The sequence below is a fragment of the Anas platyrhynchos genome, chromosome 2 (genome assembly GCF_047663525.1).
Source record: "Anas platyrhynchos isolate ZD024472 breed Pekin duck chromosome 2, IASCAAS_PekinDuck_T2T, whole genome shotgun sequence".
NCBI classification, from domain to species: Eukaryota; Metazoa; Chordata; class Aves; order Anseriformes; family Anatidae; genus Anas; species Anas platyrhynchos.
Window position 1 is genome coordinate 9,839,043 of NC_092588.1, and position 27,794 is coordinate 9,866,836.

The 27,794-nt window shown below is 37.3% G+C and overlaps 1 long non-coding RNA gene across 1 annotated transcript; it reads left to right on the forward strand.

Annotated features, from left to right (window-relative positions):
• Nucleotides 1-26,223, forward strand: LOC140001810 (uncharacterized). The gene is made up of 3 exons (XR_011807338.1): nucleotides 1-231; nucleotides 17,717-17,880; nucleotides 26,047-26,223. It is a non-coding gene; the product is annotated as an uncharacterized lncRNA (long non-coding RNA).
• The last annotated feature ends 1,571 nt before the right edge of the window (nucleotides 26,224-27,794 follow it).

Sequence of the window (27,794 nt, forward strand, 5' to 3'; positions counted from 1 at the left end):
TTGAAGGTCTACACTCTGCTTTCCCCACCATCACATAGGAAAGAATGTGGGCCGTTTGGCCAAGTGAAGCAGTCACACAAGCAATGTTCTGCTCTGAGGTATTGTGTGTTGGAGAAGACAGTGGAACTGTGCTGCTCGTACGTCATGGCTGAATCAGACACACTACCCTGCTGGAAGGACATCATGGTCCCCACCTCCCCTCTGCATGTACTTCCTAACACCGTCTCTCAGGTAAATGCATGACCTAGACTGTCAAGTAAGAGAGATAGTATTACTATCCCGTCATTTCTGCTGGTTTACAGCCAGCTAAAACATAGTCTAGTTGTTTCCTTTCAGATATCCAAGGTGGTCTTAAATATCATTTCATGGAAGTGTTCTATACGTAGTCCAGCAAGGAGGAATATAGTTAACACACATTTTCAATCAACTCTCAGAAATGCTGACCTAAAGGAAGAGTGATGTGTAGAAGCCAATAGAGCGGTGCCTGGCTTTTCCAGAGATGGTAGCAGTAGAGATGCTGAAGCACTGACAAACAAATCCCTCATTAAGGGCAGCAATGCGCAGCATCAAGTTTAATGTCAGATGTGAGCACTGAGAAAAGAGAGATCTTAGAGACCCACTAGTTTATATAGACCATGAGCTCCAAAGGAAGCTGAACGACATCTTGATTCAAAAAAGATTGGTAACCTAGGTTCTCTTAACTAAATGTTTCATAGGTAAAGAAAAAAAAAACACCTCACTGCATATAGCTAGTCCCAAATTACCAAAACTTCCTGTCAATCTTCTGATTGTTTTCTGCTAGCTATATATCAGCTTGTTGGATCTCAGAGTGAGCCAGACCATAAAGTTTGTAGAAGAATGATTGCCTCCCATGTTCTAATACACTGGTAAGCATCATGGAAACATAATTCTTACCATAAGATAAATCCGGGTGTAATAAAATTCTCAGTTTAAGAAGAATGCACTCTTTTCAGGTCATTTCTCTGGGCTCATTAACAGGGAAATATTAAGCAGCTTTTCTCTTTGGAGCAGTCTTATTCCTCAGAATATCATACTGAAGGTTTTCCTTTCTTCTCCTAATCCTCTTTTTATTTATTTTATTTTATTTTATTTTATTTTATTTTATTTTATTTTATTTTATTTTATTTTATTTTATTTTATTTTATTTTATTTTATTCACTTTCTACAAGAAGTCATGGTCTTTCTAAGGAAATTTGGGTACTTGGAACATTGTCTCCAGTTTAAAGATTTGGAGTAGCCATGGAATGTTTAATTTTATGTGAGTTTTACTAGTGACTTACATGAATACTAAATTCAAATGAACTTTCAATACACATCTAAATAGCTAGATGCTTATCTGACCCGCATCTAACCTACCAACCTTTTGTGGCTGACACCATCACTTAGTATCATATGTGCATCTGTATACACATTGTAGATAGATGTGTATAAACTGCTAGGACATCTTTTTTTTTTTTTTTTCCCTCTTGAGGTCTTTTTACTTTTCATGAAGTTTCTTTCCCTGCATCATCATCAATTTATGGGGCTGCCTGCCTTACATGGATGACAGGTTAAGGAGTATAATCTGTCTGGTTGTATGCCAGGAAACTAAAATCTAATTTTAGTAAACAAGTGTTGATGCAAAAGGTCACCAAACTCTGTCAGCCCTTACGTGGGAATTGGGAATGAAGCTTTGAAAAGTGGGGATGTTGCCAAGAACATGACTCTAATGGCTTAACATACTGCCAGTGACACGTGGGAGTGGCAAAGGCAAGAGGAGAAATCCTTGGAGGAAAGGATAGACACTGCCCTTCCTGATCAGGAGGAAAAGATAACAAATACATATGGTATACATGGGTGCTAATGCAGGAGCAGTAGTTAAAAATAAAATCATAAAGATCAGTATCATTGATCTCAGCTCATAAATACCACTGGTCAGATTGTAAAACAAAACAAAACAAAACAAAACACAACCACTAAAATACTTCATCGGGAAAGAAAGACTGATGACTGTTAAGTATGTTCTTTTCTTAAATAAGAAATCAGCCTGCTTGTTAAGATCACACATACAGAGCTCAAGTATTCTGGCTAAATCCGTACCAGTAAATTAAATGTGCCCAGTACTGGTCTAACTATGTCAATGTGTAGACAGTCTTATGCCTGGGAAAATTTCCTGGTACTGGTTCATTTACCCATAGAGAAAAAGGCTCTGGGTCCCTACTTCAATGAAAGTACTAGCCACTGTCTGTTCCACAAGCTCCCACATTCTCCAAGTTTGGTGCATACTTTGGTATCCCATATGTATGTCTGCTGGTAAAGGTCTGGATGTTTTTAAACTATTTCTGGTGGACTCCTTAAAAATGTTGTAGGAACTATTGTTTGAAAAACATTCTGTGACCCATCCTCATCCTCTGAGCTACTGTGAAGGCTAAGATATATTTTATAAGTATTCTATACTGATGCTTAATCCATGAGTGTCTTAATGGCAAAGTGGCTTAAATTTGTCCAAAGTTAAGGCGGAGAAATTCAGAGAGAATGAGGGGGAGGAAACACACTGGTGGAGAGGAAAATCCTAAACATGTTATTGATGAGAACCGTCAAATTAAATTTATTTTAAATAAGATACCTGACAGCAATCATGATCTATTGCCCTGTGTCCACTGGAGTCAGAGACACCACTTGAGACTTCAATGTTGGCATAATATGTTTCCTCATTTCTTCCTTTATCACAGCCATTAAACTCCTTAACAGACTCTAGGAGGGACCAGTACTAGCACTGTTTTAATAGAAAGCTATTTGGTGGCTTCCCTTTGTCCTTTCTTTTTTGCACACACACACATTTGCCATATATAAAATCAACTTGGTTAAACTGATAGAGACAAGGTCATAATTTCTCAGGGAAATGGCAGTATAATGGAAAAAAATTTAAAAATATAATAAAACATGAGTCCTGTGACATTTACCAAGGACAATAGTTTCATAATAATCTACTATGCACTTTGAAGTCTTCAATTAGTCTCCCAAAAGACATCCTGACATCACCAGTGAGGAGGGGAGTGGGAGTGAAAGATAGAGGGCAAACCAAGCAAACTTTGAAAGAGACGGGGAAAAATATGCCTGTAGTTTCCAAAATGGCTTGAGCTACTAATGCTCTCTGACGAGTTGAAGGATTAAAAGTTCAAAAGGGCGGGTCATGTGAGGGCACTGAGGTCTTGCAATGCTGTGACCTAGGAAATACTGACTGGTCAGAGAGTGAACACATCCACAGCATGTTACCAATTAGTGTTTAATGACCAAATGTGGAATGCATTAGCGCTTCTGAGAATTGAATATGTTTTCAAAGGGTCCAAGATGTTCTTTACAAATATTCCTGTGTGGTTTGATTCACACTGATTTTGGTGAAATCTTCAAGCTTTGTCCAAACTACAAAGTAGATATCTTGCAAATTCCAGTGGATATAAGAATGGAAAAAACAGGGTTTAAATTTCTAAAGAGACAAAAAGGTTGTGTTCAAAGACCCAGGTAGGGCCTCCAGAAGTTAAAAAGGAGATTCTTCTGTCATTATTCAGTCGCTAATGTGCTTGATACTTAATTCTAGTCTAAAGACCATAGGGATTCAATGGAATTCTCTCAGTTTATACCAGTTGAGAAACTAATCTGTGCTCTGAAGGCATTACCATTAAAAGGCCTAATCTTGCAAACACTTCCTACCGTATATATTGCTTTTATGTTGCATCACAGTAGCAAATTGTACACATCAATAGATTTGGGGGAATGCAGAGGGGAATACTGAGGGGATAAAGAAAGGCAAATTCACCAGACTTTGGAGCCCTGTTTGTGCCTTCCCCAAAGCAAAGAAATTGGGCCAGAGTCAGTGTACTTAACTTACCCTAAATCTTTCATTTGTCGCCCCACATGACTCTCACTTTCTTTCTTACATTCCTTTATTCCCTTTTAGCTCTTTACTACTTCTGACACAACTTTTTTCCATGCCTTTCTTTTTCAGCCTTGTGCCACCTTTTCAAAATTTTTGTTTGCTTCCCTCTTGATCGTCTTTCTTCTGAGAAACCAGTATTCTTACTTACTTCACACATGCATAAAACCATGCATAAAACTGACTCATCTCTAGATACTATATCAAACTAAATTTTGTATGCACTGCATTTTTAAACTTTTTTTCTTTTTTTTTTTTTTTCAACTGGCAGTCAGCCTGGATGCATATTTCTGGTGAGCTATATCATACTGATAGATCAGAAACTCCAGTGTTGACTGGTGAAGGGCAAAAGACAAAGGATAAGGACTCTTACTTCTTAGTCTAACATGTTCCATCTTATTTATGCTATGTGAAAGTGGCATAAAGCAATTCCCAATGTCTTTATCAGCTATGGTGAAGATTGTCTCAGCATGTATCCTACAGAAAATAAATATGAAACTGCCTTAAGTAGGACATCTTTGAAAATCTCAGTAAGGGGGCAGGATAGGGAAGCGATGGGCCCATTTTAGTACTATATTGATGCTTGGTTGGACTGTTTGTAGAAAGGGCAGCAAATTGTAACTGCCTCCAGATGGTCCTAGAACAACAATGGCTTAAAGCCACCATGGCATCTCTCTGTCTTCCTGATAGGTTCAGAAAAAACACCCTGAAATGCTTCACATCTGTGGAAACATACTGACAGACAGTGATGGTGAAGGAGGTACACTCTTCCTCCATTTAAAAATACAACAAGATGTTACCTTAAATAAGATATGCATGATTTCCAGTTGCCAAAAGAATTAACAGGTAAAAGAGTGGAAGGTGAAAACTTGTGTGGGAAGATGACAATATTACAGGATATGTAGGGAGGTACAGCTCTGTGTTTGTATAGCAAAGCACAAGCCATCCAAAGACTAGTTGCATCCCTAGGCTAACCATTTCTGTCAAAAGGCTCATCTCAGAATCTGTACACTTAATGATGTTTAAATATTGCTTGTGTCCTAAAATGATTTGTTGAATAAAACTCATCCCTGTAGGGGCCTGAAGATTTTGTACATATCTATGGTGGGAAGACTGAAAAAATAAATAAAAAATAAATAAATAAAAATCTTTCTTATGTTTTATTGTTTATGAAGATGAAGGAATGGCAAACAAATCCACTGGATTTATCGGAGATCTTAGCTGACAGAATATAGTCAGACATATAGATTAGTGTTTTCTGACTATAGAAAACAAGATTACTGAAGAGCTTTTTTTTTTTTTTCTTCCTGTTTTTGTTTTGTTTGTTTGTTTTCCCCAGTTATGTAATAGATGCTAGCATTTGAACAAGCACTAAAACAATTTCAGAATTAACCAGCCTGAACAAGTATCACTTTTCTTCTGAATTTATCACTCTCTTGGAAGATGGTACATAATTAATCTACAAGTTCTCTGCTTATCAATAGACTACTCCAACTATCATTCCCTTCTAATCAGATCATTCACCACTGCATGGATATTTCTCAGAAAAACCTCTGAGGTCCATTTATAGTGAAAGAGTGTTACCATTTTGGAACTACGGTTTGGAAGTGTACCTTTAAATGCCTACTTCTAGTGGTCCCAATACCAGCCCCTACAGAACACCACTCATTACTGATCTCCACTTGGACACTGAGCAGTTGACTGCAGCTCTTTGAGTGCGACCATCCAGGCAATTCCTTACCCACTGAGTGGTCCATCCATCAAATCCATGTCCCTCTAGTTTAGAGAAAAGGATACCATCCTGGGAAAAGATAGATATGGATATACTTCACTCAAAAGAAATTCATTTTCTGTATTACAGAGGTGGACATGATGCAGACTCCTGAGGGCTTGAGGTAGACATTAGAGTAAAAATACTGTCTACAGCTGAGGGCACTATTAATATACTCTTTTCCTCTATTGAAATCTTCATCTTTTTGGTTTTGTGTATTGTTAAGGATGAAATGCCAAAACTGTCTGTTGGAGTATGGACCAAAATTAAGCTACACTGGATGTCTTTTGAACTGGATGTCTATTTTCCATCTTCCTTTGCATTGTTTCTAGTCTATGGAGAACTGGCGTATGTTGCACACCCCTGATCTCACAAAAACTTCTATTTATTCTGAAGAGTTCCAAGTATCTGTATTCACAGGCACATCTCTGTGCTCATTCCAAGAGGGGTTTGTCTGGCTGAGCCACCCAGCACCTGTTCAGGGTGGGCTCTTCTGGTCAGTGGATGTGCATCAGAGTTACATTTCAATAGAACGGTAGATTAAGGATCACTGACTCAGCTGACTTGATCATGTGCAGCTGACCCTTTCATTCAGGGGCTGCTCAAAGTAGCAGCTGGTGAGTGACAGAGTCATGTTAATGACTGTGCACTCAGGCAGGAGGTCATTAGGAATATGCATAAAATGGCTTCTCAGATGTCCCTAGTGCATACTTGCCTGAGCTACTGGAGACCAGAGTTTGTGAGACACTGCTCTTGGTTTTCAGTGGCTGTGGGGACTTGCAAACAGAACATCAGACATTTCAAGCATTATAGGATGGCACTTGAGAATCAAGAAAATTTTTGTTAATTATAGTTGCAACTCCAGAGACATGCTAGTTGTCTCTGGAGTTGAGGCAGGATGGACCAAAAGCTTAAGAAATACTGTGGAAAGTAAGAAGTAATGTTTTGACTCTGTTACCATTTCTTGTGAGCCCCTGAGGAAACACCATAGAGTTAATTTAAATTGATGGTCAGGTCTAATCTCAAGAGACATCTTTATTCATCTTGGCTCAGCCTGACTCTGCTACGAACTGAAAGTTACCTTGAGGTTGGTTTTATTTCTTAACAACAATAAAAATAGTAGGAACTTATCAGATCTTCCCAAAGTTTGGGAAGCTAACTTTTCAGCTTGGGGCAATGTGATACAAAGAGAGGGACAGAAAAGGGAGGCCAAGAGCAGTATGTTGGTTTGAACACTTAGGCATGTAGCATGAAAGTAGAGACTTCTTAACCTCAAAAGGGGTAGAATCATAGAATCATTTAGGTTGAAAAGACCATTAAGCTCATCAAGTCCAACCATCAGCCTAAATTCACCACTACTAAGTTCACACTACTAAGTTCACTGCTAAGTTCACATGTCCCCTAAGCACCACAACAGGCAGTAGTGACCACACTCTCTTGTTTTCATCAGTTTCTGGTCACAGGATGTATTCTCTCCAGTTTCCGAAGTAACATTCAGAAGTTATTTGTGGATGGCAGTGGTACACTTTTATAGTACCTAATAATTTCAAGACAGTAAATGCCAGAGTTTGCAGAGTTCCTAGTCACCTGTATGAGATTGTACTTGGCAGACTAGCACTTAATAATAGAAGGCTGCATCCTCCTTAAATCTGGTCTTCTCCATCCTGTAGTGAATCTGCTTCTTTCATAGGAATAAAATGCTAGTTATGAAGGATTCTCTGATCTACTGAAGAAAGATGCAATGGGAATTCAAGACTGAAAACCCAAGATGGGATGCTTTAGAAAGAAAACAAAATGTCAGCCATTGGGTAAGGATTCAAAGGAAAAAACTCCTTGTATCTCCAGATCAGGATGAAAGCCCAGAATGACCTTGCCTTATTGTAAGGATTTATCTGAGATGGCCAAATTTGGAGTCTATCATGCTAAGTCTCTCCTGAGGGTGATTCACTTCTTCCCTTTGGAGGGTCACACATTAGAGAAAGTTCAGACTTTTCCATTGAATACAGATGAAACCTACAGGGACTGGGCTCCTAACTTAAGTAGCAATTAGATCCAGGCTGGAGTGCTTTTCTAAATGCATTTTGCCACTTTGGGATAATTATGAGAATAAGCAGATGAAAAGTAAGAGCCTGTGACTGGAAGGAGGATAGTCTAGGTGACTTAATAATGTGTTCTGACCATAACTGATATAGATTAAGAATCTTTACACTATTAATGCATCAGTATGTTGTTCAGGTTTGTCTGTATAGAAGGAGGACTGCAGACAGCTCCCTCATTACCATTCTTTTACCATTTTATGAGTGAGACAGAAACACTACTTTATCTCTAGCTGGTGTGACAGACACAGCTGCAGTTGCGTCTTCTTCAACCTCCTCCATTCAGACTATGTCTGCCTCAAACCCTGACACTGCAAGTGGTGATTGCAGGGGAAAGTTCATGTCAGCCCAGGCAGGCAGCCAAACACTGAGCTCATGTTAACACTCTTCCACCCAGGCATAAGAAGAGCATGCTACAAACACACAGATTGATATCAGCATTTGGTGGGAACAGATCCAAGAGGTTTTGTGATGAAAAAAAAATATAAAAAAAAAAAGAAGAAGAAGAAGAACAAATCAAAAAGATCATGCATAATGTTCTGGCTCCAGGTTGCTAAATTGGACAGGATTCAGAGAAGTGCCACTGAAATGATTAAAGGATTATAATAATAATAATAATAATAAAAAACTTCACAGAAATATTCAGGAACTGAATTTATTTGTTTTAATAAAAAAAAATGTTGAGTGATGACTTGATTATAGTCTTTTAGTACCTATTTGGGAATGAAGCTTCAGTAATTGCTCTTTTGTCAAAAAGCTAAGTATAGTAAGTATAGTGAAGAGTTCTTTGAACAGTTAAATGTAAATTGTAAAATAAGTTTAGACTTTGTATTTCTTCTGCAAGTTTGCACTGCTTTTGTTGATATGAGCCATATGTTTCTCTGCTCCCTTCAATGTGCCTTAATTTGACTAGAGGTGATAATTTGATCAAATATGGATATCTACATTGGAGACTTTTAATCTTATCTGATTGTTTTGCTTCTTATATACTCAGAAGAGAGAATGCACTTTCAAGTGTATGATTCACCTAATGTTCAAGCTAATTTTCAACTTTGTGGAGGTGCGTCTTCAACAAAAAACCACATGAAGTGAAGACAAGCTTAGTGATCTTAGGTGAAGTAGGAATTGAGTTTGAGAATCACATGTAGTGTTACAGAAACAGATGCTTTAACCCAGAGAAGAATTAGTTCAGGAAAGCTTGTAGTGTGTATTACAGAGATGAATAAAACAGATGGACTACTATAAAGTATTATTCATCTATTATAGGTCAGAATGATGAAACCCTGCAGACATATTCCAAAATTCATTAAAGAAAGCTTAATTTCAGGAAGAAGTAAGAGATAGCAGTTTTTAACCATTTCCACGGTGGCCCCACATGTCACTTCTCAACTAGCAGTATAATACTGACTTTGTATTTGCATGATTCAAGAAATCAACTGCATAAAATTATTTCAGAGAAATTCTTTCAGGCCCCATAAGAGAACTGGACCCTGTCCTACCAAGAACAATGCAAGCAAACATTTAGAAGAACATTCTGCTCTGTTTTATGTGCAATATTATAAATACATATATTTGAGTTTGATGTATAGGGCTGGACCCGTGAGTCACTACCCTTGGAGTTTGATCATGTAACTACTTCTGACTGTCTACCAGTGTGGTCTGTAACATCCTAACTTAGACAGAAAAATTTTGGGACACAATGTCTATAGCCTTGCTAAGAGGTAAATGACATTCAACTGCTCCTCTTCCCTTATCTGCAAACCCAGTCACGTTATCATGGAAGGCAATCAAGTTGGTTAGCAATGGAAAACGCACTTGGAAAATCTATCTTGACTGTTCACAGTCACCTCCTTCATGAGGCCAAAAACATGTTTCAAAAGGACTTATTCCATTATCTTTCCAGGGTCCAAAGAGAGGCTGACTGTCCTGTCATTCCCCAGGCTGACCTTTTGCCTCATTTTACAATGGGTGCAACATTATCCTTTCTCCAGTTATAAAGGTTCTCTCTGAGCTCCACAACCTTTTCAAAGATGGTAAGCAAGGCTTTGCAAAGTCATTGGACGTTTCTTTTATCACCATGGATACAACTTGTTTGAGCCCATGAGCTGGTACTGGTCAAGTTCTCAGAAGTAATCCCTGACCTTCTCTCCTCCACTTGTTGGTATCTATTTTTCTCCTTGAAGTTTCTCACTAAGCAGAGGCCTGGGAAACCTTGTTTGTGAAGACTGAGCCAAATAAAACACCAAGACATGGGTCATTCATCTACTAAATCACTCATCCCATTCAGCAAGGAGTCCTTCTTAGGCAGCCATCAAAGGAGATAATTAGACACCTTGTTGCACTCCAAATTCCATCTGGTCATCTAAAGTTCAAAGAAACTGAAATATACTGCTTAGGTGGTTTTCTCAAGTCATATCCTTTATGCTGCAGATCCAGCTCTAGCTTCCCTGGAAAGGAGGCTGGGTTAAAAATGACGTCAGGCCCTCTATCAAACACCCAACCCCTCTAGATAAAAGATCATAATGGAAGTCTTCAGTTATCAGTTGAAATCCTCTCTGGTGCTGAAATAAGAAAATAAACTCAGTAAATATCTCACTGGGTACATTCAGGGTATGCTGGTGGGATATGTTACAAGCTGATATCTGCCTGCCCTCTGAAGCAACCAAAAGCTGCATACCAGTGTTGGCAAACTAATGATTCTAAGCTAACAAGCTATACACAACAGCAGGGTGTATTTACTCTGACATAACATTCAGATAGCAGGGTCACACAACATTTGGATTAGGACTGACTGATATCCTGCCATTTTGGAAAGAGCTCATATCTGTCCTTATGTACAGTGCAGACACACCTGTGCACCCCCTACTAAGCATAAGGCCCTCCTGTTATCCAGAATTATCTGCCATAGCTACAAACTGCAAACATGACTTTTCCTGAATAATACTGTTCTATTTGTGCCATTTGGTACCTTTATTTACAGGGTTAAAAACTGGAAAGAATCAACCAACAGACTTACAAAACAAAACAAAACAAACAAAAACAACAACAAAAAAAACAGTCTTTTTGTGCTTTGTCTCTTAGTGTCTAGCTGTATTCTGGACACTACATGGGTAGGAGAGCTCAGATCACATGAATAAGGGAAAAGGGAGAGCTTTGCAGATTCAGAATGTTTGATTCAATATCCTGCCCTGATTCCTGCATGGGAGCAAGGAAATGCCATGCATTCCATTTTAGAATTGTTATCATACACAGAGATGTGGTAGTTTACTTCTGAAGTGACAAAAAAAAATATATGAGAGGAATTTTTTGAAGTCAGGACTCCTGCTGTGGGAAAAACAGAAATAATGAGGGGGGAAATAATATATTCTGCTTACCCCTTATATCTGTGTACTTACAGCTTTCACATTAGTGTCTGTAAGAAACAAAGGAGAAACAAGAACCTTTGTCTTCATTTATTTCTGCTAAAGAAGTTCAGAACCTTTCAGAACTGGACACAAAGCCTTATATCTTTTCAAAGTGCTCAACAGATTTTAATTGGTTGGTCTATGAGTGGCGTATTTTAAACGCCACTCAGTACTTGAAGAAAGAGTCTCTATGGCTAACTCTCCCAAATACAAAAAGAAATGTATACTATTTCATGTAAGTAAAGGAAAGAAACTTTTCTAGAAGCCATTTGTACCTTCTTCCTCTCTCCTTCCTGTAGGCACATAAAAGAGTGTATTCTACTTCCACTTCTTGACCCCTAAGAAGACTTAACTAGACTCTAAATAGACTGTTTTCTTCAGACATAAAAAAGCAATAATACTGTGATGTGACATCATTAAATCACTTCCAAAAAGCTTCAGCTCTGGCTCAAAGGTGACGTTGGAATCACTTCAGAACTTTGGCAATTCTAATTTTTTCATCATACAGGAGAAGGTGCTAGTCCTCAAGGACAGTTACCTCTAGACCAAGCCACAAATCTCTGCCATTTTGGATGTTTGCCTAGTTAAAAGTGTGGTATGAATTTGTTCCAAATACACACATCACCTTCAGGCAGAAACCAAACACGGAGAATTGCCAGAAAGACTAATGCATGAGGAAGTTATTAACATGTGAGAACAGGAAGTTATAAATGAAGGCTATATTACAATCTTTATTTTGGAGGGTGTTACCAGGCTCCTCCTAACCTGATAAATATTTGTGCAGCTATCTGGGAACCTGATCCTTCTTCCATGGGGTTCAAGACAGTGCTTACTATTGCCTTTATTGGTACAAGAATCAGGCTATCAAGTATCTTAAATAAGCCTTGCAGTTTTTCCTTTCTCAAGGAAATTAATTTTAAAAAGCATGTACAGTTGCATTTACAGAGACTGTCTTTCTGAATTCTTCATGGCAAGAAACACTGTGGTTTTCTAAGGAAACAGAACTTGTTGTCATTTGGAAAGAGGTTTTGAAAAGTACACATTCAAACCTGAAATGAACTGATGCTAAAATTTTCATTTTTCTACTTTATATCCATCCATTTTTTTCCCCACAACAAGGCATGATGTGGGAGCACATGTTCAAGTCCTACCTATTAATAGACACAGAAACCCTCAAGAAGATATGTCACACAGTCCAAAATGCAATTCTCTAGCCAATGTATTTTAAAATTAGAGGGGGAAAAAAAGAGATAAATGGAGATAAAGATCATTTCCCACTTATGAAGACCTCATGTGGATCTGGCCAAGGGCATACAGCCCAGAAATTCCAAGAGACTGCTGCTGTAAAACAAAATGACTCTTTTAAAAGCATTTACTTGAAATACCAAATCTAAATGTTCTTAAGATGAAAGAGCCTCTTTAGTTAATTTTAGACAAGTCTCTCCTATTTTGGTTGTGGACTGGAAGCAAGGAAAAGTAAAATGTTTACTTGGAGAACAACAGTGCTGGGCACTGAGATGAAACACAGCTATCTCATAATTCTCTTACCATATAAGATATGGTTCCTTCTAGAAGTTTTTATATCAGCCTGAGCTACTGCAAAATGCCCACATAGCTCTTTACCAAGTAATAGACCATTATGATTGGCTGTACTTTTATATCATTGTGGTATTACTGTTTTATTCAGCCAACACTGAGAAGAGTCAAAGGCAAGTTATTATGAATGTACAATGAAGAAAGCAAAATGAGACTGGGCCTGAGATGTGGGTGAGGTCTTCAGCTTTCAAGATAATGAAAGTGAGGTCAAAAGCATTAAGCCTGATAAACTGAAGTTGTGGCTCAGAGGATGTGTGAAATGAATAAGGTAGTGTGAACATGTGTGAAAGAGGCTTGGCTCTGGAAACTGCCTGCAGATGACTGTGAAATACCAATTTTGGAATGAATCAGAAAGGCAGAGGTTCATATTGCAGACCAGGTACAAGGTCTCAGACTGTCAGAATGGTAGATGAATAAGAAAAACTGAAAAGGAAATGATTCATTCTAATGATGACCAAATTCTGGCCATAACAGTTCACAGTTATGTATTTTGGCCTGTTTTCTTTCTGTGAGACATGTAAAATAATACATTTTCTAAAACAGACCTATGGTAATGACTCAGTAGATGTTACTTGTAAAAGGCGCTGATTATGAACAGTAAAAATGTAAGTTGTGTTGGAGCCACAAGAAGTTGGAGCTACAGAAGTATGTGTGTTGGATCTCTCACAATAGAAAAATGTAGCAAGAATTTTAAAGAAGAAATGCAAATTCAAAGTGCTGGTACTGCAGTAGCCAATCAACTCTGCCAAAAAACGTGTTATTTTTAGCTAGCTGGAAAAAAAAAATATATATATATATATATATTTATGTTCTGTTTTACTTGTTTTTCTTTTTGTTTGTTTACTAGATTTTGTTTCAACTAAGGATTATTTTTTCATATTTTCTAGTTTTCAAAACTTTTTCCATACTTCAACCACTAAAAAACACAAAATTAAAATTCAGTAAAAAGATATTTGATTAAACAAGCTAAAAATATAAAGAAGAAAGAAAAGTCTTGATTCACATTAAAAAATGTTATTTTGTTTCCCAATTTCCTCAAAACAAAAACAGAACCAAAACTCAACCACAAATATATTTTTTTTCCATGTAAACACCTCTATAATTTTTATCTTCATTTTAGCTTAAAGGGACACTTGAAAGTAAATATAGACCCAGGACTTCGGAATATTAAATATACAAAATGTGTCCATTTAAAATGAAGCAGAAGTATTCAATTAAGGAAACAGCACCTGACTCCAAAAGAGATCAATGTCCTTTAATTGTCAATGCACTTTGTTGTAATTTCAAATTATATCTCCATGGACCCAGTCAGAAAAATCTATGATCACTTATCAAAGTAAGCAAAATTTCCTAGCAGCTGGAGGATGAAAGAATAAGGCTTTAGTCATTGTCTTTTAGTCTGCTGGCTGCATCAATGTAGTTCTTCAAAAGCAAATAGACTTATCTGTCCATGACTACAGAACACTTTGAGATCCTTTGAGATCACAGACGCTGTTTCAAATAACACCAAGAAAGTCAAAATTACCTAACAGTACTCTGTTACCTGTGAAGAGGATTTTAAAATGAACTAGGGACAGATACTTCATCACCTGTGTGAATTCACAGAAAAGCTTTTTCAATATTCCCAGAAATGGCCACTTGTGAGTCCTGAAGAAAACAACATCTGACCTTAGTCAAGGGTCTTAGTACATCTTAGTGGAGGGACTACCTCTTCTGTTTTATGGCGCAGATCACAGCATTAAGCATCCAACCCTGTCCAACACAAAGAAGCTGTCTTTTCCTATTAATGTCTCATATCTGGTGTAATGGGAGATAGGCAAGGGGTTTGGATGCAGATGGTCCTTAAGGGTCCCTTCCAATACAAACCATGTTATGATTCTATGATAGAGGTTACTTTGAATGCTGCACAAAAATTCTGCACCCAGTACTGAAAGAAGACATAAAGGAATTCCTAAGGCAATAAAAATACTCTTCACTACTTACAGAGTGAGGGAAAATGCCATCAAGTTGCATCCTCTGGAGAGTAACAGAAATCCTCTGGGGAAAAGCAAGGAGATGAGAGCAGGGCTTTAAACTGGAGATCTAGCAGAAATTGGGCTACATGAGCAGGTTAAATCTGGAGATCTCCCAGTTATCTTCCTAAAATTTCACACTCCAGAAGATCTTTACTTTTACTATTACAGGGATGTAAAGCATTGAGGATTATGTCTCTTAAAAAGATCACATGCTAAAGTGTTTACAGGTCTTTCTGCTATCTTTTCCATATTACTGTCCTCATTGAAAGATCTTAAAAGTGAATGAGTAAACATGAAATAATATAAGATTTTATTTTTTTTTTTTAACCCATTAGAATTTATGAGAAAGTAATAAAGTGTCTTTGCTACTGTTTAATATCTTTATCAATGACATAGGCAGTGGGATTGTGTGCACCTTCAGCAAGTTTGCTGATGACACTAAACTGAGTGGTATATTTGATGCAACAGAAGGAAGGGATGCCATCCAAAGGGATCTGGACAAGCTTGAGAAGTGGACCCAAGTGAACCTAACAAGATTCAAGATGTCCGGGTGCAAGGTGCTGCACCTGAGTTGGGGTAATCCCAGACATGACTACAGACTGTGAGAAGAACTCACTGAGGGCAGCCCAGCAGAGAAAGACTTGGGGGTTCTGGTGGACAAAAAGCTTGACATGGGTCAGCAGTGTGTGCTTGCAGCCCAGAAGGCCAGCTTCATCCTGGGCTGTATCAAAACAGGGCTCCAGATGGTTGAGGGAGGTTATTGTCCCCCTCTGCTCTGCCCTTGTGAGGCACCATTTGGAGTACTGTGTCCAGGTCTAGGGTCCCCAGCACAAGAAGGATGTGGGGCTGTTAGAGTGGGTCCAGATGAGAGGGCTGGAGCACCTTTCCTATGGAGACAGGCTGAGAGAGCTGGGGATGTTCAGCCTACAGAAGAGAAGACTCTGGGGGGACCTCATTGCAGCTATTCAGTACTTAAAAGGGGCTCATAAAAAAGATGGAGAACAATTTTTTGCTTGGGCAGCCAATGATAGAACAAGAGGGAATGGTTTTAAAATAAAAGAACGAAGATTTAGATTAGACGTTAGGAGGAAATTCTTCACTCAGGGGGTGGTGAGGCACTGGCACAGGCTGCCCAGAGAAGTTGTGTATGCCGCATCCCTGTAGGTGTAGCCCCCAGCTGGATGGGGCCTTGGCCAACCTGATCTAGTGGGTGGCGTCCTTGCCCATGGCAGGGGGAGTGGAAGTGTATTACCTTTAAGGTCCCTTCTAACTCAAGCCATTCTATGACTCTATGATCTTGGACTGTACATGAGACAAAAGAATGTGAATAAGCTTGCTAACATTAGAGCATGTTTATAGTAGAACATTCATTTGGTGACAAGCTCACATATCTCAGTATTCTGACTTCCTTAGCTACCACACTCTGTGCTGATTATGAAAGTCAGCAGATGTTTCACCATTGGCAAGTCCTGTTCCTCTAAGCTTCAGGCCTGCAATTTATTTGCTAAGCTAGCATTTCCTTTTTGCAAGCTGTTTCTGATTCCTTATGTATGTACGTTTGTTTGTTTGGTAAAGGTTTTGTCTACTTGTTCATCAATATGAGGATTTTTCCTACAAGAAATAATTCCTGAATGTAAAAACAGTGTTTTTTTCCCTAATTGGTTAGCTGTCATGAGTTGATGCATAGAAGCAGCCCTCTGCTATGGCAGTCCTTCTTATGGCCATATGTGATAAAATGGACTTCCCTGTATGTTGTATATGTCAATAACCTCTATATATGGAGAACTAACAGGAAATGGTGAGTGAATGTGTGAATGGGTCTAGAGATGAGTGGAGTCTAGAGAAAAAACCCCGATGACCATGAATAACTTCTCCATAAAATTATCTGAATTATAACTGAAACAGCTTGAGGCTTGAATTTCAGTTAGATTAAATAAAATATAGCTTGGAATATGATCTCTAATTTCAAACCAACTTTCACTCCTCTCTCCTAAAGAAGTAGGATTTCTTTATCTTTCATCTAGTTCTCAAAACTTTTAGCCTTTAAGAAGTTTAATCTCTTAAACTATCATGTCTCATATAGTTCACAGTTCCCTGTTTTCTTGGCATTTGAAAACCTGTTTTCTTTTTGAGACACTTGTTTCTAGTGTAGCCTAAAGAGAAGGTCAGTTTTCAACTTTCTTCAGGATTACTGATTCTTCAGAAATTGTTTCTAGACAGACTGATGGCAAGGCATTTCAGATGAAGTTTTGCAAAAGCTGTAAGACTCTTATCAGCTCAACCCTCCCCTCTCCCTTCATGAAATCATGTATGAGATAATCTGAGAGATGTTCTTTCTCAGTGAGATACTGACTGTTCTCACCTCCAGATGATCAGATTGTGGTTGAGAATATGCGAGCTCTCATCGTAATTTGAAATATCTACCTCTTCCCGGAGAAGACTTCCTGCACTGTGAGATGAATCAAAATGAGTAACACCAGCACATATATTAAACATATTATTTCCTTCCACGATGGGAGAACATACGTATACATCAAGCTTGGGCAAGAATGTGTGACACCAATTGAAGAAATTAGCTTGGAATTTGGTTCACTCCCTCCTGGACCTTATTTCCCATGAATACCTAACCAATGAAGTTTTGCTAATAAAAATAAAAATAATAATAAAAATAATAAAAGAAAGAGAGTCACATAAAACAATCACTTATATTTTGAATAACAGCAATAGATTCTTCATGTACTTGAATATTTTTCTGAAATACAACTATGTAATTCATAAAACTGAGGTGGTAATGAGGAAAAAATGCTTCTGAAAGCTCTTAAAAAGCTGATCAAAGTCTCAGTCTTAGTGTTTGAGAATGTGAGCTATGTTGCTGTTTGAAATCTCTACCTGTTCCCCAGGGAGACTTTCTGTGCTGTGAATGAAGATCAGCAACTGCAAGACCAACTTCTATGAAGTTAGCAAAGTTTTCAGATACAAGGATATGAAGGAAATCTTCAGAAAAGAGGACACATGCAAGAACTCCATGGCAACTCCTGTGACTTCTGTAACATCTTCCCCACAGGTGTAATCCATTAAAAGTGCTATTTATAGAATGTTTATTATGTGATAAATTGTTATTACATAGCTTCACAGTATAGCGTGGAATTTGCACACTGACTTGATTTGTGTCACTTTGCAGAGAAAACAGTATGACTTTCCAAAAAAAATGAAGCCTCAGAAAATGACTGTCCTTTCAGGCCTGCATCACTCCCAGAACACTCAGTGAGGAGAAAGACAAGGGATAATGCTACAAATGGGTGTTTTTGTTCCTTCCCTGATTTTTGGACAGAATCCAGGACCCTGAAATTTCCACAACAAAGCTGAAGTGATGGTCAAATCCAATAACATTAAATTTTGACTTTATCTCATTTTGACTATACTTGTCAGAAGTTTTGGAGTTCACATACACAGTATTGACTTATATATATATCTTATTTTATTTTTTTTTTCATAGTGGCAAGCACTGAAGAATAAATAATCTTATGGGTATACTTTTGAACAAGCTTTCTGGGAGACAGGGCCATAAATGTGGGCTTTCTCACATTTTCAGCAATCATCCCATCATTCCTTAGATTCTTGTGCAAACCACTGTGGTGCTGATAACAATGTCCAAATTTTGAAATACAAGAAATCTAGTATAAAAGCAGGTAAGCCTACCTAGACATAACTATCAAATTGGATGGAGCTGCACTCCAGATAAAGTCTGTAAAAACCCAGAAAACTCCCTCTTTCACAAGTAGTTACTACTTGTTTCTTTCACACAGAATCACAGAATCATCTAGGTTGGAAGAGACCTCCAAGATCATCTAGTCCAAACTCTGACTTAACACTAATAAGTCCTCCACTAAACCATATCACTAACCCCTACATCTAAACGTCTTTTAAAGACTTCCAGGGATGGTGACTCAACCACTTCCCTGGGTAGCCCATTCCAACGCCTAACAACACTTTTGGTAAATAAATTCTTCCTAATATCCAACCTAAACCTCCCCTGGTGCAACTTTAGCCCATTCCCCCTTGTCCTGTCACCAGGCACGTGGGAGAATAGACCAACCCCCACAACCCTACAGCCTCCTTTAAGGTATTTATAGAGTGCAATAAGGTCGCCCCTGAGCCTCCTCTTCTCCAGGCTGAACAAGCCCAGCTCCCTCAGCTGCTCCTCGTAAGACTTTTTCTCCAGACCCCTCACCAGCTTCATTGCCCTTCTTTGGACTCTCTTGAGCACCTTGATGTCCGTCTTGTAGCGAGGGGCCCAAAACTGAACACAGTACTTGAGGTGCAGCCTCACCAGAGCCAAGTACAGGGGGTCAATCACTTCCCTAGTCCTGCTGGCCACACAGTTTCTTCTGCTTCTGTTGGGATTCTGTTGGCCTTCTTGGCCACCTGAGCACACTGCTGGCTCATATTCAGCTGACTATCAACCAATACTTTCCATCTCATCAGATGCTTGTTACAAACTGATTGAAAAGTCCACATGAACATTTGACCTCTTTGTAAAAAAGTCCTCTCAGTGGTGGAAGGCACTGATTTAGAAGTTTCCTGTTCATCTATTAGTGTATCACAAACTCATTTTTCCTACTGATTTTTAAAAGCCTAGGTAGGATCTGTATCATTAGTGCCATAGTCATAATACAGGTTATACTCTGTTATGTAATCAACTATGGCTGTAAGTACCTATCTTTGTCTTGGCCTAGATCACAAAAAAGGATTATTCAGTATAATTACAAAACAAAATCCAGCAATTTTAGGTTCTCACTCATGGCATTAAATCTGTAACACTTTCTCCCCAGTCAAAAGTTAGCCTGTCATCTACAGTTCAGTATGTTCTGTTTGCCTAAAATAAATTATATATAGAATATATACACATATAGTATTTCTACAAATATATATACATATATATATAAATGTATATATCTATACATTTATGGAGCAACTAAGACAAAATTTAAAGGACCTATGAGGAATATACTCTTTATTTATAACCAGCTCAGTTCCTGTTCTCTTATTTTTGAATGGTCATAGCTGACACCTTGATAAGAATCAAAGGTATTCTAAAACAGAGTAGATTTCCTATCAGCATTATGCACTGAGCTATCATACCTGTCTAAGTCATGTTAGTGCTTCAAACAGAAGAGAATTTGATAAAGCACTTCTTGTGCTCATGAACAGAAATGTTTGAACAACAGCCAAAGCAATATAATAAGAACATATTTTAAATAACATGGCTCATGTGTAAGCCTTATTCCACAGAACCGTGCAAAATAATTTCTGAATTTCTAAGATGTCAACTGAAGCTCTGCAAGGAGCCATTTGTGTAAGACAAGGAGTGAGAGAAGACAACAAAGATGACACCAAGAGTTTATAGCAAAGAAAGACATCTCCTCAGTTTCCCTCTAGAATGCTTGTTTTAAGATATTTGCATTTTTTTAGAAAATTAAGTTGCTGATATCACAGGAGAGCGGAAAACTCATGCCTTGCTTTTTGAAGAAATTAATTATGACAGCCAAAGCATTTCTGGATCATGGAACTAATGTCATAAGAACAAATACATGCACAAAAGGAAGTGCATCCCCAGGCCTGAACTCAATCCAGCATTTTCCAGAACTTGGTCCTTTAGAGTAAAGGAAACTGAAGAAGCTAATATAAATTAAACTAAGATAAATAAGAAAGACAGAGGAGAATAAAACATAAACATGATTTAAAAACTAGCACTGGACAAAAGTGAGTAAGTTTTTTGTAGTAATGAACTATGTCTGCCCCTGATTTGACTGGTATTTACCAGTTCTGAAAATCCTGTATTAAGAAATATAGAGGGATATGTCTGAAGGAAAGACATAGGCGTTTAATTCTAAATGGTTTTCTTTTTTTCACTGGAAAGTAGGCCTTACAGTTTCTTCTTAATGACTCATACAAAAATCTCAGAGAAGGTCAGTGTTGAAGAGTAGGAAACTGATACAAAAGGAAAAAAAAAAATACTGGTTTTAGCAGTTATCACCTCTTGATTAATAAGTGAAATATTCAACATGTGAAAAACAATGTGGCGAGAAAAATATACTGATCCTAGCATGTGAGAAGAGTCACTGGGATTAAATATCCAGTAGGCACAAAAAGCCAATGTTATTTTCTTCTATGAATAAAATGGAATATAAAAGTAAACACAATTCTCCCTGTACTCACCTAGTACTTCAGTGTTCTAAGGATAGGAGTACAAATCCTTCTTGTGCTGCTCTGTATTTCAAATGATGCAATTGACCCTAATTTAGAAGCAAAAAGGCAGGTTGAACCTTTTACCTAATTTTGGTATCACCATTCCTTAAAAGGTATTGAATTATCATATTCTGTTTCCCTTAATGTTTAGTACTTTATTATTATTATTATTTTAAATTTATATTTAAATTTACTCTTGTATTATCAAGTAAGGGTCAAATCAAGAACACCATAGTTTGTCTTCCAGAGTTAACAATTACTTGAGGTGTCAAGAAACTGTTTCTACAAGCTTTATTTTGATAGAATAGTTTAGCACACAAGTTCCCACAAAGGTATTTGATTAGATACAATTACTTCTGTGATGTGCTTCAGCCTCAGACACCTAATAACTTTGCAGCTGTGGAGCTTGATAGTAACCCATTTACTGCTTGACTATTACTTGTGATTCCTATCCAGATTTATTCAGTTCTATGTTCCTTACTATACTATGTAAGAAAATATATTCCAGCACTTTTTGGAAACCTGTGAAAACCTTTTGTAAACCTAATTTGACATTTCTACATATTACATACCCAATACAAGAATTCAGCCATATTTCATTACCACTGATTGTCAATATATTTTTCTTTTGTATAAATACTAGCTTAGTGGATATTCTGGATTATTCTGGATATTCCTAAATAAAATTGACACTTTTTACTTTTTTTTTTTTTTTTTTTTTTTTTTTTTTGAGAGAGAGAGAGAGAGAGAGACTTCTGTAGAGCAAAAATCTGCATTCCATAAAAGCAAACTTTTGGAATTTTACTCATTTTACTCAGAGCAATATTCATAATATTCTTTGACTTTACACATGTTTTTATTTAATGCTTGTATCAACATCTTCCTGCACTTTGGGATAAGAGGTACATGGAACTATTGGAGAGAGTCCAGAGGATGATTAGAGGACTGGAGCACCTGGTGTACTAGGACAGACAGAGAGTTGGGCCTGTTTATCCTGGAAAAGGAAATACTAAGGGGAGATCTCATGAATATCTGAAGGGAGGGTGTCAAGAGGATGGAACCAGATTCCTTTTGGTTGTGCCCAGGGACAGACAAGAGTCAATGGTTAAAAACTGAAACACAGGAAGTTCTGGCTGAATGTGAGGGCACTCTTTACTGTGAGGGTGACAGAGCACTGGAAAAGGTTGCCCAGTAAGGTTGTGGAGTCTCCTTCTCTGGAGATATTCAAAACCCACCTGGATGCCATCCTGCATAATGTTCTCTAGGTTATCCTGCTTGGCAGGGGGATTGGATTAGATGATCATCAGAAGTCCCTTCCAACCTCAACCATTCTGTGATTTTTTAATTTTGTGATTCTCCATCTTTTACTTCCTTTTCACCCTCCTATTCTTCACAGAAAGTAAACTAGTAAGTTGCTAAGCAAAACATAGGATTTGGGCTTGTGCCTTTGTAAATGATGAATAACATCTTTATTTTTCACAGCAGTTACCAGAGCATTCCATTAAGAAGGTAAATAATGAATGCTAATTGCTCTGAATGAAATGAGCAATACGGCTCTTGATGTGTGTCATTAAGGAAGACACAAAAAGACGTCTGCTATATACACTGATGCCTTAGAAAAAATAAATAAAAAGATACAAAAAAAATATATGAATATAGATACATAAATATTGAAGAAACTGCTAGTTTTACCAATGATCTGTAATTAAGCAAGGACTAGAACCTTTTGTTTGCATGAGTTGGTAGGCTTCTTTAGGACAAGACAAACTTTCCAGTATTCATTTCATTAGATATTGAAAGCGTTCTTCAGACAGTTACATTAATTTATAGAAATTGTGAGGGGAAGAAAAAAAAAGTTTCAAAACCCATGAATTCTAACATTTGGTTTTCATTTATCTATATCTCTGCAGCCCACTGAGTGTCAAGAAGTGTAAGATAATCGTCAATTAAAAACTTTACTTATTCCACACCCTGAGAAAAGAATGTTTTGTATATTCCGAATAGTAGTGTTTAAGGCCCAGTTCAAATGAAAGAATTAAATTACTATGGTGCAAAAGCTTTAGGTTAAGACTATTGCACTACTTGCCTGCCTGTGATTCTCTGCTTAGCTTGTGTGAAGTTGTGGAATCAGATCTCATACCCAGTGCTTTCTTCAACATAACTACAGAGCTGTCACCTAACTCCAGCCATGTGTCCCTGGAGAAAATGCTCTGGATGACACTCCCTCCATTCCCTTGTTCACTATACCATCATACACAAGCTTGACAGAGCACATTCCCAGGCCCAATCATATATTATTAATCTCATATTCAAATGTCTCTCTTATTAAAATTCCATGTATATATAAATCATTTCAATATGTTTCCAATGCAGTCATTGTTTTGTGAGGCATTTTATGTTCTTGGAAAATATTACATTTTCAATGCTTCAGCCTGAGTGTTATGACTACTCACACCTGTCTCTTTTGTTTACACTTAACACATGTCTGTCCAGATTATCTACCAGACAGTTTATAACATATTCTCTGGTCACTTGGGAAGGTCACCAACATGAAAAGCCCTCCAGAGTTAGAAAAACATCATTTTCTCCCCATCTCCAAATAACAAGTTTCTGAAGACAGATTAAGAAAAAAAAAAAAAATGCATAGAACTTCTTAATGGTTCAGTTCAAGCAGTTGCCACAGCTATTATCCAGGCATTCCACACACTATTTTCAAAACCCTTGATTGTATCTCTCATACAGAGTGTGTGACAGCATACCTACCAATGAAAAGTTTCACAGTATTTTATTAGATTTTTATTAGTTATACATACTATCACTGAAACTGTGTGTGCAGCAGCAGATTGGTGCTATGTTGAAGGGCTAGAGTTGTCAGTGACCCACTGTTTTTAAGACAAACTGCTCCTCAAAAGACCTGCCATTTGATGCTTAGATGAGGCTGTGAAGCCCAGACTGAAAGGCTGTTTTGTCAGGAGGAATCACTTGTGTTGGTATTTTGTTGTTTTTGACATGCAGCTTAATTAGGCCTTTAAATCCTTAACTGCAAACTCCTCTTAAATTAGAGAGGAAAAAAGAATAGCTGAGACTTTATGCCACCTGGAAGAAATTAAAATAAATGTCCTGCATCACTAATCTTATTTCAAGTCACAATAGTAAATGTTCTCTGTATTCAACAACTTTGTTAGCCTGCAGCTAAGTAGAGTCTTAAGGAAAATGAATGTATTCCATACTTTGATAGTAGAAAATTAGCAAGTAATAGTAAAATCACCAATGGCTGTGATGTATCTCAACTGCTGCTATCAAAATTTAGCCATTTCTGCATCTGCTCTGTTGGAAAGAATATACAGCCTGGGGATTTTGCTTCTGGTTGTCAATGCATCAAGGAAGTTTAAAAATTACCATAGATAGTCCATGTGTTTGGAGATCAGATTTAAAATGGTGGACTGCAAAATGGATGAATGGAATTAATCCTGTTAGTACATCAATGCGCTCAGGGCCTTAAGGACACTGCTCCAGCATTTTCCCTGAATCTGAGGAAAACAAAGCAGTCCTACTAGTCTTAATTTCCTGTTGCCCCTGCCCCCCAGTAATCCATCCAGTGCAGGGTCCTGTCTCTTACACTCACCATTTAAGATAACACATCAATACAAGAAGTCTCAGGGGGATAGGTTCCAAGTAAGACATGGGTACCCAGTGTTTGTGCGAACCTAACCACCTTCCCTATTTGTTCTGTGTACCTTTACATCTTCACAAAGATTAGCTACCAGCAATGTCCTTTATTTTTTCCTTTTTTTTTTTTTTCTTTTTTTTTACTGAAGAAATCAATAGAAACATATATTTACAGATACATATGTGAACACTGAACACACATAGTTTGATTAAGCTGGTTTATGTTTTCAAAGGCCTAACAGGTATGTACAGTTACAGCTGTATGGTTGGTTAAGGTGGTATGAAGTACTTGAAAACACTGAGAGACATCACCTGATCATCAAAATATAAATGTACTCTGAAAATGAATAAAATCCCTATCAGTCCACGAGCTCAACTACATTATAACTTGGGTGCCAGCAACCCATTAATACTTCTGCCTCCCACCCCATGCCCATTTTATATAACAATTCATGACCATCACCATTTCCTTACATTTTAATGACTTCAGAGAAAACCTTTCATCTCATTGTTAACTCCATTCTTCAGCTATTGCCTTTTGCAGATAAAACACAGTTTGTTAGAGCAGCACTGCTCATGTCCCTGCCATGCTTTGAGGGGTAGATTCCCTCAGACATAATTGTAGCTGTCTACTTTCTCCCTGTGGACAAATCAGTCCCAAAACAGCTGAAGTACAAAGATGCACAGTTGGGCATCCAATTGTTCTCTGAAGTCATTAGCAAGACAAAACACTCAGTGGAATTTAAGCTTTCAGAATCTCCTCTGTAAGGAGGATTTTTAAGAAAAAAATTCACATTTCCAACTGGGAGAGGAATTTCTTCTGTTAAATAGAAGATAAGGAAAGATTAGTTAAGTGACAACAAATTTGGAGCTAATGTTTTTCAAGCTAATGTTCTTCCCTCAGTGACTTCTCCTTCAGAAGACTGAATCAGATTATACGAAAACCAAATTCCTTTTCCAAAATTGGCAGTTCATATTAGTTAATGTCCTTTTTATTGGGGAGGGTTTATTATTATTATTATTATTATTATTATTATTATTATTATTATTATTATTATTATTATCATCATCATCATCATCATCATCATTATACGGGAGTTACTTATTGTCCACACTTCAAATTAGCAGTACCATTACCAGCACTACTAATATTTTTAAGTCAATGTTGCATACCCAGAACAGAGTAATCAAGTTCTTTCATTTGGTATATCATAGAAGAAATTGAAGGCTCTATGTAGCTTGACCAATCTCTTTCTTTTTCTTTCTCTCTCTCTCTCTCTCTCTTTCTCTTCACTGTTTTTCTGTTTCACAGGGAAACCTAGACCCATGGAAAGTCACTGTCACACAGCTGGAAGCAATATCCACTGATTAAATAAACTCTGCTGAAGAAAGGGAAGTTTCGTATCCTATTTGTATACCAAACAAGTAGTCAGTTAAAGTAGAAACTTGTCATCTGGATTATAAATAAATCAGACTATTCAAAATTGAATATATTTGAATATTCAAAATTTGTCTTTGGATCTGATTTGGCTTTAATGCATAATTCCATAACTGAATGACTATTATCAATAGAAAACCATCTATACACATGAATCCGATTAGTTATCAACATTCATGAATCATTTCATCACTCAGTAGTACTCACAGAAATAACTCCAAAACCAGCATATTTTTAAATCTGTTAAAGGAAAATGTTGACATAAATATAAAGAAGAAGAAAAACACACAAAATTGCTTTTCCCTTGGGTTGGGGAGCAGAAGGGAGGGGGTTAAACCACAAAAATTCCATGCCTAGCACTTCAAACAATAAAAAGAAACACCCAAATGCTTGATGAAATTATGTCATGAAAAGGACAAAAGTGCAAACACAAATTGGCAACACAAATTACACTGTAGTTGATGGTGAAGCCATTGTTTTGCCCAGTGAAATTTCTTCTCGAATGAGTTACAACAGAACTCATGCCCATGTGTTGAGCATGCCCTAAAATGTGAGCTGTATAAAAGATCTTAACTGAGAATCACACATTATTTGGGATAAATAAACTAAAACCAAACAAAAAAGTAAAAGCAAGCAAACAACATCAACAACAAACCACCCTCTTGCTTGGATTAAAAGAATTTGAATAAAGAAGAAATGGAAGCTGAAATAATTTGAAGTCTGACTCGACTTACTGCAGGTGTCTTATAAAGGCAGTATACTGGATCAGAGTTTAAACTACATTAAACTACATCCTTCTTCTGGGCACGATGTAAATAAATATTTTTTATTTTTTTTTTTCCACAAAAAAAAAAAACTCAAAAGTTCTTAGACTTGGTGGATATTTAACGGTACACTTTTAGCTTTGGTTTAAATGAGTTCATATTTTGTAGATTAGGCTTTTTGTTTTATGTAATTTATTCTAAGTTTCTTGGAATGAACATGTCACAGATTTACCTAGACTGGATGTATTGCATTGACTTAAATTAAAAAAAAAAAAAAAAAGAAAATATATTATTGTTACTTCATTCAAAGAAAAATAAAATCTTTCTGGTGTTAATACTTATTATTAATAATAATAACAATAATAATAATACCAAGATGTCAGACCGCTGAGAAAAGAAATGGTAGAATGAAAACCAGCTCCTTTTGTAAGTTAAAAATGTGCATTTATTGGGCCAGACTCTAAATTTGTTTCATTCTCTCAGTTCATTTGGGACAGTTGATTTTAACTACTGTGTGAAAACAGAATTGCTTCTGTTTCCCATAAAAGCAGTGTTGGTTTTGGCATAACTTGCACATAGAGGTACCCGATCAATGTGGATCCTACCCCATGCTGGGGAATATACTCCTGTCTGCTCCACCCTCACTGCAACATGTTTCAGCTTTTCTAGTAGCAAATGAATGACCACAGTTTTTCTTTCAGATTATTATTATTTTTTTTTTAGCTTAAATTATTACCAGTTTAACATTTTTTCTGGCCACTTTCCAACATGAGAACATGACATATCTGCAGCTTCTTCGTGAGCAACAAAATCATCCTTGTAATCAGATGTAAAGCTCTAGAAGGCCCTTGAAGATAA